The sequence below is a fragment of the Macaca nemestrina genome, chromosome 8 (assembly GCF_043159975.1).
Source record: "Macaca nemestrina isolate mMacNem1 chromosome 8, mMacNem.hap1, whole genome shotgun sequence".
Classification (NCBI taxonomy): Eukaryota; Metazoa; Chordata; class Mammalia; order Primates; family Cercopithecidae; genus Macaca; species Macaca nemestrina.
In genome coordinates, this window is record NC_092132.1 from 23,653,863 (window position 1) to 23,664,091 (window position 10,229).

Below are 10,229 nucleotides of genomic sequence, written 5' to 3' on the forward strand. Positions count from 1 at the left end.
TCTTCCAGGATATTGCTATCTCCTGAAGCACCACTTTGTGATTTTATAGTGTAAAATTTATAGAAAATGTAGTCTATAATTCCCTTCAATCCACTTTTCCTAAAATTCACTCTAGTCAGATGATACAGCCCCAACCACGTGACCAAAATATGCAATGATCTGCACTGCCCTGAACCTAATCAATGATGTTGTATTTAGCCTATTTGATTTATCAGTAGGCTTTGAATCAATGGTCACTCTCCCCTCTTTGAAATATTTTTCTAGCACAGCTTTTTAGGAAATCACACTTTCTTGGTTTTCTTAACTCAGTAACTGTTCTTGGTTTTCTTTTTTTAGGTCCTCCTTATCTTGCAGATCTCTAAATATTGAATGCTGAAGGCTTAATCCTATCCCTACTGCATCCATTTCTGGAAGATCCCATCCAATTTCATGACTGACTTTCACTGCCATTTTTTGCTAACAACTTCCAAATTTATATGTCTCACTGAAACTCAGTATGTTCAGAACCAAACTGTAGGTCTTCTTTCCTAAACCTTTCACTTGCTCAGGATAAACACGTTAAAGTCCTACTTGACTCCCCTTGTCCTCTCGTATCCCACATCTGCTTTTCAATAAATCTGAATTGAACTACAGATTCAGGACAATCTCTTCCAAAATATTTCTAAGGTATTTTCTGGGATTGGCAAGTTGATTTTAAATTATTTATGAACATGTAAAAGTTTAAGGGTAGCCAAGATTCTCAAAGAAGAAGAACAATGTGAGGAGAATTTTCTACCACAGATTGATTGTGATGGTTAATTTTGTATCAGCTTGGTTTGGCTGTGGTGCCCAGATGATTGGTCAAAGAAACATGAGTCTCGATTTTGTTGTGAAGGTATTTTCTTAGACATTATTAACATTTACATTTGTAGACTTTGAATGAAGCAGATTACTCTCCATAATGTTTGTAAACCTCATCTAATCAGTTGAAGGCCTTAAGTTAAAAGGACTGAGGACTCCCAAGGAAGAAGAAATTCTGCCTTCAGACTGCCTTCCTACTTGAGACTGCTGCATCAGCTCTTCCCAGGATCGTGAATCTCTAGCCTGCCCTGCATATTTTAAACTTGTCAGCTCTCACAATTTCTTAAAATCTCTCGATACACACACACACACACACACACACACACACACACACACACACACACACAGTTGCTTCTATTTCTCTGGAAAGCTCTAATACACAAGACTTATTATAAAACTATGATATTTAAGATTGTGTGGTATTAGCACAGATAAAGAATATCAAGTAGAACAGATAATTCAAAAGTAAACCCATACATGCATGGATACTAAATATATGACAGAGATGAAATTATAGAATCATGGGAAAGAAAAGACTTTTTAGTAAGTATGCTGGAGCAAGTTTAAACTTATATGGCTGAAAATGACATTGAATTCCTATCTCATCCAATCAAAAAATCAATTTTGAATTTAACTAAAATCAATTTAGTCAGCGTTCATAACTTATTGCCAAATGTAAAAGACAGTCCTATAAAACTTTTAGAAAGAAATATGGAAGACTATCTTTACCATCTTGGTGTAGAAAATTATTTCACAAAAAATTATCAAAAGACTTTTATTGAAGGGTAAAAGAATGATAAAGTTGATTACGTTAAAACTAAGGATCTCAGTCATCATAAACTCCATTTTTAAAAGTGAAGAAATGGCCAGGCACAGTGGCTCACTCCTGTAATTCCAGCACTTTGGGAGGCCAAGGCAGAAGGATGGCTTGAGCCTGGGAATTTGAGACCAGACTGGGCAACATAGGGAGACTCTATTTCTACTAAAAATAAATAAATAAGATGAAATAAAAGTGAGTTGGGCATGGTGGCACACACCGTAGTCCCAGCTACTTTTGAGCCTGCGGTGGGAGGTTTGCTTGAGCCCAGGAGAGGGAGGCTGCAGAGAGCCATGTCTGCACCATTGCACTGCAGCCTGGGTGACAGAGTAAGACCCTGTCTCGAAAAAAGAAAGAAAAGCAAAAAAGGTTAGGGCACTCATGAGTTAGACTTTTGGTGAAAGTGCTACTACCCTGGCTGCAGAAAAAGTACATAACCCAGAGCCAAAGGGCTCTGGGCTGCTGAGTCTGCTTTTTTTTTTTTTTTTTTTTTTTTAAAAGACTGAGTCTCGCTCTGTCGCCCAGGCTGGAGTGCAGTGACCGGATCTCAGCTCACTGCAAGCTCCGCCTCCCGGGTTCACGCCATTCTCCTGCCTCAGCCTCCAGAGTAGCTGGGACTACAAGCGTGAGCCACCGCACCCGGCTAGTTATTTTTGTGTTTTTAGTCCAGACGGGGTTTCACCATGTGAGCCAGGATAATCTCGATCTCCTGACCTCGTGATCCGCCCACCTTGGCCTCCCAAAGTGCTGGGATTACAGGCGTGAGCCACCGCACCCGGCCTCTTGTTTTTTTTCTGAGCTTCCAGAGTGGGGACCCAGAATCTTTCTCTCTGGCTGCTGCTGACACCGGAGTCACCACCACGGTGGCACTGCCTCTGCAGGGGCACCTTCACCTCTGTTGCGTGCACCAACTCTTTCACCACTCTTTGCTTTGCCACTGCCACTACTGTAAGAGTTGTGGCCAGAAACCAGAATAAAGAGGAGAGTTTCTTATTTCCTCCTTCTGACTTTCAATCTTTTTCCGGTGCTTTCCAGAAAAAGCACTTTGAAAATACAGCTTACAGGATCCAAACTTCCCTAAAATATGTAGCAGAGAACAGAATAAAGGGAATCAAGCTGAGAGCAAATTAATAAATAATTTGCATACTCTCTTAAAGCAAGTTCTTATCATTCTTTATTCCTCAAATTTAACTGATTACTTGACCCTGCCTCTCAGCCACTGTTGGTGCAGTTTCTTCCTTTTAGGAGTCCTTAGCCTTCTGCCGGCGACTTCCTACAATCCAGTGTACCCTTCAAGTCCCCATTCAGATAATGTTCTGTACGTAACACGGTCCTCCCAATTTTGAAGATCATCTTTCCTGGCCCTGTTCACCCACTATACTTTCAGAGTGAACTCTTGTACATGCTAATTTAATCTATAAACCTTCACAAAGAGGACTAAAAAAATAAGGCCTATTCTTTGAATGAGATTGAAGTCCCAGCTGGCCTGGTGGTTCATGCCTGTAATCTTAGCACTTTGGGAGGCCCAGGTAGGTGAATTGCCTCAGCTCAGGGGTTTGAGACCCGTCGGGGCACCATGGTAAAACCCCATCTCTTCTAAAAATATAAAAAATTAGCTGGACGTGGTGATGTAGCTACTGGGGAGACTGAGGCATGAGAATTGTTTGAAACCGGGAGGTGGAGGTTGCAGTGAGCTGAGATCATGCCACTGCACTGCAGCCTGGGCAAAAGAGTGAGACTTTGTCTGAAAATAAATAAATAAATGTAAAAATAAAGTCCTTCTATGTGGAGAATTAGAAAACCAAATAAGCAAATACAGTGTCTTCAGTTTTATGTCAGAGGTATGAGTTATGATTAGGTTTGGCCATGTGAGTGGAAAATAAATCTCAGGATCTCAAAATCACTAAATGAAGAGGAAAAGTCAAGCTGGGACCTGCTTAGGGCAAACCTGCCTCCCATTCTGTGCCTAATAAAGATAGCCACATACCTTTCTCACAATTTGCCCACAAGGAAATTTCTTGTAGACAGAGAGAGGACAGACAGAACTCTCATCATCCTTCTGCTGAGATAAATGAATATCTGATTGCTTCCTTTAGAAAAGCTAATCAGAAACTCCAAAGAACGCAACTATTTGTCACTCATTTACCTATGACCTGGAAGCCCCCTCCCCGCCTCGAGTTGTCTTGCCTTTCCAGACAGAACCAATGTACATTTTACCCATATTTATTGATGTCTCATGTCTCCCTAAAATGTATAAAACCAAGCTGTGCCCCAACCATGTTGGACACATGTCATCAGGACCACCTGAAGCTCTGCCATGGGCCCATCCTTAACCCTGGCAAAATAAACTTCCTAAACTGATTGAGATCTGTCAGATATTTGGGGTTCACAGCTGCAGTGAAAAGAAAACCCAACATAGCTTATAAAACCTATAAATACATTTCTCTCCCATGTAAAAAATTATGGCCAGTAGAATAGTTCTGGTCTGATAGGGCATCTCCACTAAGTTCTCAGGAATCCATAACACAGGCTGTTGAGGTGTTTAGTCCCATAGGAAATAGAAGATAGAAGCTAAGAGTCAAAGCATCACAGAGCTATGATGGACTTTAGATTTCTAATCCAACATTCTGTGTTACAGATGACATTCCTGTTTTTCTGCTCTGATATCCTCAATACATGGCTTCCATGCTTAAGGTCATCTCATAGTCCAAGCTATAATAGCTCGTGGATACCTAGCCAACACATCTTACAGGATAGGCCATCACAAGGAGGAACACAAAAGGGGTAGTCCTCCTCGCTGAGCCAGGTCCCTTTGGTGGCTCCCATACGGTACTTACACTTACATTTTATTGGCCAAAAATTAGTCACATGGCCACATCTAGTTGCAAAAGATACTGGCAGATGTATTACTGTAGTATGTACAAAGTGACCACAAATAAAATTGAAGTTCTGGTTCTTAAAAAAAGGGAAGAATGGATACCCATTGGCAATAGGCATTCTTGGCCACAAGCATAGTGTTATGGGGTCAAAAACTCACATTTGGGAAGCCAGAGAAGGATTCCAAGAGGATATGATTTCTGCACTCGTCCTAGTTCACTCTGAGAATTACATGTATACATGTCTGTCTTCCCCACAAGACCGTGAGCCCTGAGAGCAGGCACTATATCCTCTTCATATCTATAACCTCTCAGAGGGGAGCTTTTTACAAAACAGAGCCTCAATTTATTTTTGATGAACTGAGATGAAGGTGATGAAGTTTTTGAAGAGGAAGAGGAGAAGGTATGTCAGCTTTGCTAAAACTCTTACTGTCTTTTATCTTCAGGGAAAAAAAATGCCTCAGGTTTCATATCACAAAGGGAGCTTACAAAAATAATTCTTGGAAACATTTGTAACCTTGTAACAATTAAAATGTCTTCTTACTAATGGTTGATCCACTTTTTACTCATCTCAATGAGCAAAAGTCCTTCCTCCCCCACTGTAACCCTAATCTCCACCCCAGCAGTCCTAACGTAGCCTGGAGCCTTAAAGAAAAGCCAAATTCAAACTCAGGTGAAATCATAGGCTTTATGTGGGTAGAAATAGTGACTCAGGTTTGCAGAAACCATGACTTGCCATCCTTTCACAGAACACAGCTCTTGGAATAGGTATGACTATAAAACCAACATTTGGACACAGGTCATTATAATAACTGATTCCCAGATGAATCACATTAACTATTTCCAGATTTATGGGGTTATCTAAAGTTGAAAATGGCAACCACTAGTTAAAAGAGTTCAAAACCCAAACTAAGACAAGTCCTGACAACACGGGGAAATTTAAGAGCAGCTGCTAGCAGACCTTCTCTTATTTCATCCTATTTCTTTTAGCTGGTTTCAGATTATACACAAAAAGAATCTTTGAGATGACTACTGATTTACCCAGAAATGAAATCCAAGCTCTAACAGCTAGTTAACTTCCTATTTTGTTTCATTTTCTGTGACTAAGAAATGATTCTCCATACAGATGTTAATTATAGTGAAGCTGATGGAAACTTGGCTGCCATGTTCAGACACTGACCAAGTCGGGATCTGGCTGGAGACCTGGTTCAGTTTGAACCTTAGATTATATCTTGACTCTCTGAAATGCCTCTTCCCACTTTCTAATTCCGAGACAGCTTGATAGAGGCATGCCACCAGCTGCTTCAACTCCGACATTTCTGCATTATCAGTTGAGTGTGGAGGAGAGAAAGCAGACTGAACTCCTTCAGATTCTGCTTGGTAGACGTGGGGAGTCAGGCTGGAATGTGGATTTCTGAGGATCCCTAAAATGTGTTCTTAAGTGCTTTTCAACAAACAAGCTTCTTAGAGCTTTTTCTTGTCTCTTGGGAATAAGAGATAATTTTTTTCTATTATATTTCCGGTTGTCAAATGTGATGATTTGTGAGGAAGCTACAAAGTCACGAAGTCCAACTTACTGTTTAGGACAGTGGAACTATCAAACAGGACAAACTGATAAGCTCACAAAGTCAGGTAACCTAAAGATAACTAGGAGTTGCTCATTCATCTCTGCAGCATGAGAAACACTTAAAGCACAACATCTTGAGAGAGGAAAGAGACAAGCTGCCCTTAAGAACAGAAGATACTCTTTTCTTTAGGTAGGTCTCCAAAAATCACCAGCCCAGAACTTAAAATCTGTAACACCTAGGCTGTTGAGGTGTTGAGTCCTGTAGGAAACAGAAGACAGAAGCTAACCGTCAAACCATCACAGAGCTGTCACGGATTTTAGATTTCTAATCCAACATTCTTGTGTTACAGATGATGAAATCAGGACACAGAGAAATGTTTAAAATCTAGTCCCAATATAAATCGCTAATGGAGAAGGACAGAGATCCAACACCAATTTCAGTACCTCAGGAAACCCAGCTATTTATTGCCACTTTTAGCATAAACAAGGCTACCTGTCAACTGACACACAGTTTATCTGCTTTTGACTGGAATCACATCAGCTCAGCATGGTCCATTAGTTTCTCATGGTAAGACGAAATAAGAATCAGATGAATATAAGATGGTCTGATGGAAGAAAAAATATGACTTTAATCTTGGCTCTATTAACCTTTAGCAAATTGGGCAAGCCACATAAAGCCTCTGAGTCACAGCTTTTTCACCTACAAAACAGAAGATAATTCGCACCTGAACTGAAAGGATTCCAGATGAGGTATGAAAAGAAGTCAACATAGCGTTTCGCCCTGTTTGTGCTCAATAAATAGTAATTGTTGTTGTTGTTGTTAAGCACCAGAAAGACAAATTGCCAAATTGAAGTTGAGAGGGTAACTCGCTGAATCCTTTCTCTACAGATTGCCAACTTTACAGAGAAACTGTTTTTTCCATTTTTGAAGAAACCCTAGCTTGTCTACCTGGGAGCTCATATTCAAGCCTTCACTTAAGCTCTTGAATCCTCCAACGAAATGCTGCTCAAGCCTTCTTGTCCTGAATTACACTGTGTTCTTGGATACACTTGCATCCCACATACATTTATTGTGTTCTAAATGTTTCTGGGGTTGCCATGGTTTCAAATACTTATTTCTAATCTGCAGCAGAAAGTTTGAACTAAGTTTGCTAGTTAAAGGGAGGGAAGAGACATGATCATGACAGATTTTACTGTTTTATATTTGGTCACAAATTACCAATCAAACCTTATATTTTTCTTATTTATAAAATGGAATCATTATATACCCACCTCATGTTCTTCATATTTATAAAATAGGACCATTATATGCCCACTTCATATGTTTGTCATGAGAATTACAAAAACTAATACATGTTATAACATGTAGCTTTCAGTGTATCAGGTATTTAATACATATGATTATTCTTTATTCCCCAGGATGTCCTATCATAAACACTACATTACCATTAGTCTGGTTAACTCATCCTATCATAGACACAGATATTTTTACCTCTCTTTTCTCTGCTGTCTTTCCAGGCAGGTTTTTTTCCCCCTCTCCTTTTTAACTACTTAATCAGTTGTAATTAGCAAACAGTAAGATTCCTTTTATTATTGGCTTTTTGTTACTGGTTTTATTTCTCTTTATTACACCACCTGAACTAAACTGCTAAATCATTAGGTACGCAAGAAAAGATCCCAGAGAGGACAGACTGTCAGTCTTAGTCATTTACATAATTCCACCGTTGAGCAAAAAACCAGACATGTAATAGGCATTCAGTGCGTATCAAGAGTTAGGCATGTGACTTTAGAATCTGAAATCTTCTTGCCAGCTTTGAACTTCAGACAAGTTACTTAACCTTTTTCATCTCGACTTCCTTATGTGGACAATAGAGATAAGGATGGAACTTTCCTCCCTGCTGTGTTGAGGATTGTGAACTGAAATTTATGGGAGGTCATTATTTTGGGCTGAGCCCCAACAGAACGGACAAAATCAAAATGGAGCCACTTATGCTAAGATTCCACATCACCAAACCAAAACCACAGTGTTTATCTGATCTTCTGAGAAATCAGGAGACAGATCATAGTCAAATTCCCACACAGGCCAGTTTTAGCCAGTATGAATGAGGAAATCCCCTCTGCTTTAACACTAATAAGGAAAATTACCAGAAACAACCTGATGTCAGCCAATCTGCTTTTTGTATTATGCATTTCTTTATTCCTGCTCAAGCTATCTGATAAAAACCAACCATTCTGCCATGGCCATAGGAGTTCCTTATCTAAATCTTAGATGAAATGCTGCCCAGTGCATAAATAGCTAACAAAGGCCAACTAGATCTTTAAATTCAATTTGTTGAAATTTTATGTGTGTAGTTTTTTTTCCTTCTCTCTTTCTTACTTTTTTTCTTTTTTTGAGATGGGGTCTTACTCTGTCACCCAGGCTGGAGTGTAGTGGCATGATCACTACTCATTGCAGCCACTAGCTCCCAGGCTCAACTAATCCTCCAACCTCAGCCTCAAAATTACCTGGGGCTACAGGAACATGCCACCATGCCTGGCTAATTTTTAAATTTTTTGTAGAGATAGGTCTCGTTGTGTTGCCCAAGCTGGTCTCAACCTCCTGGGCTCAAGTGATCCTCCCACTTCGGCCTCCCAAAGTGCTGGGATTAAAGGCATGAGCCACCATGCCCAGTCACATTTTTTTTTAAATAAGATAAAATACAAAATGCTTAGCAGGTTGCATATGTAAAAATTTTACATATTTACAGTCATTATAACTAAATAACTATTAAAGTATCACACATAATTGGCAGAAAATGCACAGGTAATTTCATATTACTTACCCTCTAGATCAAGGATTAGATGAACAGCTAGCTCAAGGCTTTTACAAAGAGGGTTAGATGGACAGCTCCCTCCTCTGACCCTTTACAAAAGGGCACCCCAGGCAAACCACACTTTCCTGTTATAACAATGCGTTTGTACAGGCACTTTATTTCATTTTGAATGCCACTTCCTTTTCAACTTTCAGAAATCCTATCTTCCTTTCAAGATTCAAACTGAATACAAAGATCATCATCATGTCTTCCTGGATTCTCCAGCCACCTGCCTCCCACAGTCCCCTTCTCTCCCTTCAAAATACGCAAGTCTCCCCATCTCCCCAACTTCCACTATTCTGTGACAACCTGCTCACACCTCCCTGGCAGCGCTGAACATAACTACTTGGCTGGCTTCTATGACTTATCTCTATTAGATTAGAGACTTCCTGCCAGCCAAGTCATCTTCATTGTTTATCTCCCAGAGTAGAGAACACAGCAGGCCTCTGTTCCATTCCATTGGATACATTGGATTGATTTAGTTGGAATTGACAGCAGTTTGTGAAATCATTGGCCTCTGCTGTGTCTCATTGCCTTGTTAATTTGACAATTTACTCTGATTACATCTTACTGGAAGTGTATTGTCAGTTTCATTTCTAGAAATTCGTAATTAAAACAATAAATAGGATTGAATGGGGTGGGGCTGACTTAAGAGTGATTATAAAGGGATTTAAAAGCAGTATTGTAGAGACATGCAAATCAGTACTAAGATTCCACCTCACCTTGTAAAGTCTCTATTCTTTTTTAGGAGCTGATGAACTGAACACAAGTTTTGGTGTAATTAACAAGCTGCCTGGAATATGCATGAACTCCCCTAATTTTATGGATGCCTTTAATTCTGAAAGCATCTTCTGGGAGAGCTTAGCCTTTTCCATAAGTATGGATTTGAAAGCAAGCAGAATGGAAATAAGTCTGTGTTGTTCACATGTGCTTTAGTTTATGTGCACTTAAAAGTTTTAAAGAACTTTTTTAAAAAAAACCTTTTAATATAACTCTTTTGTAAAAGTAATACTTAAAAGAAAATGTTTAATGATTTAAAAAAATCTTAGAGAAAAGAGCCTCCCATTTCTTTTTCTTTTTTTTTTTTTTTCCCGAGACGGAGTCTCACTGTCACCCAGGCTGGAGTGCAGTGGCGCAATCTCGGCTCCCTGCAAGCTCTGTCTCCTGGGTTCAAGCGATTACTCTGCCTCAGCCTCCCGAGTAGCTTGGATTACAGGCACCCACCACCATGCCTAGCTAATTTTTGTATTTTTAGTAGAGACGGGGTTTCACCATGT

The 10,229-nt window shown here is 39.8% G+C and overlaps 2 long non-coding RNA genes across 3 annotated transcripts in view; one reads left to right on the plus strand and one right to left on the minus strand.

The window, feature by feature from the left end:
- LOC139355759 (uncharacterized) overlaps positions 1-7,133 on the minus strand; it is a 139,918-nt gene extending 132,785 nt beyond the window's left edge. The window contains exon 1 of the long non-coding RNA XR_011606779.1: positions 7,050-7,133. This is a non-coding gene — a long non-coding RNA (uncharacterized lncRNA). The remainder of the gene's footprint in view (positions 1-7,049) is intronic.
- LOC139355760 (uncharacterized) overlaps positions 1-9,961 on the plus strand; it is a 28,412-nt gene extending 18,451 nt beyond the window's left edge. The window contains exon 5 of one of the 2 annotated variants that reach the window (XR_011606780.1): positions 9,684-9,961. This is a non-coding gene — a long non-coding RNA (uncharacterized lncRNA). Of the gene's footprint in view, positions 1-6,989; positions 7,161-9,683 lie in introns of those variants that run through there. The other variant, XR_011606781.1, reaches the window with a different exon arrangement.
- The last annotated feature ends 268 nt before the right edge of the window (positions 9,962-10,229 follow it).